The 3,028-nt window shown below is 43.8% G+C and overlaps 1 pseudogene; it reads right to left on the bottom strand.

Annotated features, from left to right (window-relative positions):
- Window positions 1–354: 354 nt before the first annotated feature.
- Window positions 355–2,567, bottom strand: LOC111969860 (epithelial membrane protein 3-like; annotated as a pseudogene).
- Between the last annotated feature and the right edge of the window lie 461 nt (window positions 2,568–3,028).

Below are 3,028 nucleotides of genomic sequence, written 5' to 3'. Positions count from 1 at the left end.
AAATGACAGAATTAACCCAAACTGCAGCAATATTGCATACAGTAAAGAATATTCTATAAAATGAAGACTAAATTTAAAGTATTTCACAGATACAGTAATAGTACTGTATGTACACAATACATATATACATTTAACACAGATAAAATAAAGACCTCTGTATCATCGTACATTGTGTCTCTGTTGTTCACTACACTTTAGAAAAAAGAGTGCTATCTAGAACCTAAAAGGGTTCTTCAGCTGGCCCCATAGGAGAACCCTTTGAATAACCCTTTTGGGTTRCATGTAGAACTTATTCCACAGAGGGTTCTAACTGGAACCAAAAAGGGTTATCCTACGGAGACAGCTGAAGATTCCTTTTGGAACCCTGTTTCTAAGAGTGTACAGTCAAGTGATAATAGACTAACAATACCAAGTAATACTGAATAATGCTGCTAATGTATGTCTTAGTTCACTGCCTCTTGCGCAGGTGAACATACAGGACTCCACTGAAGAGCAAGAGCGGTACACAGGACCAGGCCAGAATGAAACAGTAGCCAAAGTGGCCAATGCTCAGGTCTCTGGAGTTCTCCAGGATCTTCTTACGGTGGAATGTGAAGATYAGACAGGCGGCAAATGATGTGAAACCTGGTGGAGCAGAGCAGAAAGGGGACAGGGAGGGTAAATGCTCTTTAGAGAATAAATGTATGTCAATAACCAAAATGAACAGAGAACTTATCTAGGTTAAAGATAAAACCTCACAAATAGTATACAGTAAGTACACCCATGAAAGAACTGGGTGTCATAAACTGGTCAATTCTTGTCCAGTACAGTACCTGCAAAAACCTGACAGAGGCCTGTGAAATAGAAGAGCCCTCCTTTAGACATGGTGAAGAGCTGACCCAGGAAGACCAGGAAGGAGATAGAGGAGAAGACCACTGAGAGGACCATCATAGACTGGACTGCCTGCAGCCAGTCTGGAGAAACGAGAGGAACAATGAGACTCCATGTCATTGGGATCAACACACAGACACATTGAATAGAACTATACAGCCTATAGGGAGGAGGTCAGAGACCTGMCAGTGTGGTATCAGGACAGCAACCTCTCCCTCAACGTGATCAAGACAAAGGAGATGATTGTGGACTACAGGAAAAAGAGGACCGAGCACGCCCCCATTCTCATCGACGGGGCTSCAGTGGAGCAGGTTAAGAGCTTCAAGTTCCTTGGTGTCCACATCACCAACAAACTAACATGGTCCAAGCACACCAAGACAGTCGTGAAGAGGGCACGACAAAACTTAATCCCCCTCAGGAGACTGAAAAGATTTGGCAGGGGTCCTCAGACCTCTATACCAGGCGGTGTCAGAGGAAGGCCCAAAATATTGTCAAAGACTCCAGCCACGCTAAGTCCATAGACTGTTGTCTCTGCTACCGCACGACAAGCGTACCAAAGGCCAAGTCTAGGTCCAAGAAGCTTCTAAACAGATTCTACCCTAAGCCATAAGGACTCCTGAAACACCTAATCAAATGGCTACCCAGACTATCTGCATTTCCCCCCCCCCCCCCCCGCCCCCCCCCCTCCTCTTTTTACACGCGTGCTACTCTCCGTTGTCACCATCTATGCATAGTCACTTTATAACTCTACCTACATGTACATATTACCTCAACTAACCGGTAACCCGCCACATTGACTCTGTACTGGTACCCCCTGATATATTAGTCTCACTATTGTTATTTTAACTGCTGCTCTTTAATTACTTGTTACTTTTATTTCTTATTCTTATCCATATTTTTTAAACTGCATTTGTGGGTAAGGGCTCGTAAGTAGCATTTCACTGTAAGGTCTACACTTGTTGTATTCGGCACATGTGACTAATAACATTTGATTTGATTTATTGAAAATACAAAAACATGCACATGACCATATATAGGCATAAACAGACAGAAATAATCCAAGGTTATAAAAAGAGAGATCCTCAATCTAAGTAGACTAGATATCATTAAAAAAAAATTAATTTTCCACTTGATTTACCATTTTCGTTAGAGGGCAGCACACCGCCAGTTTCCCGTTGCGTGTCGTGAATCAGTTAGACCAGAGGTCTGTGATTTCAGCATCGGACCAAATCCACCAGACTAGAGAGAGACAGGTTAAGTTCAGCTGGCAGGTTCTGTGTGCATGGCCATCTGACCAAACCATAAAACTGGGGACCCACTGTGGGATTCCATCAGAGCTTTCGAAGTAGTAAATATGCAATAAATCTATTCTACATATTTTACAAGGTCACGCTGTGGTTTTCTTAAGCACCATAGTGTATCAGTATGTTGATATTCAACATGGTTGTGGTTTCTCTCTCAGACTTTGATATGTCATTGTAAAGGCCGTCATTGTAAGTAGCACGTCATTGTCAATAAGAATTTGTTCTTAACTGACTTGCAAAGTTAAATAAAATTAAATATAGTCAGGAAAGGGAGTGCCACAGAGACAGATTGGCTAACAGTGGAGAGTGTCCACCTTCTCCAAGGTGGCGATGAACAGCATGGCCAGAGTGAACAGATGAAGCACCAGTCACAGACATGAGCAGAAGAACCATGATGGCAGGGAGCTTCCACACTCAGGTTGTCCTGGACACAGATAGGTTTTGAGACAGTGGAAACTCTCTCTCTCTCTCTCTCTCTCTCTCTCTCGTCTCTCTCTCTCTCTCTCTCTCTCTCTCTCTCTTCTCTCTCTCTCTTCTTCTCTCTCTCTCATCTCTCTCTCTCTCTCTCTCTCTCTCTCTCTCTCTCTCTCTCTCTCTCTCTCTCTCTCTCTCTCTCTCTCTCTCTTCGTCTCTCTCTCTCTCTCTCTCTCTCTCTCTCTCTCTCTCATCTCTCGGCTCTCTCGCTCTCCTCGCTCTCTCGCTCTAGCGCTCTCTCGCTCTCTCTCGCTCTCTCTCCTCTCTCTTCTCTCGCTCTCTCGCTCTAAGCTCTGCTCTCTCTCTCTCTCTCTCTCTCTCTCTCTCTCTCTCTCTCTCCTGAAACCCCCGTCTGCTGCTACTATTTTAATAAATTATAA

The sequence above is a fragment of the Salvelinus sp. IW2-2015 genome, linkage group LG1 (assembly GCF_002910315.2).
Source record: "Salvelinus sp. IW2-2015 linkage group LG1, ASM291031v2, whole genome shotgun sequence".
In the NCBI taxonomy this organism is placed as follows: Eukaryota; Metazoa; Chordata; class Actinopteri; order Salmoniformes; family Salmonidae; genus Salvelinus; species Salvelinus sp. IW2-2015.
This window is presented reverse-complemented; position numbering and strand designations above follow the sequence as displayed.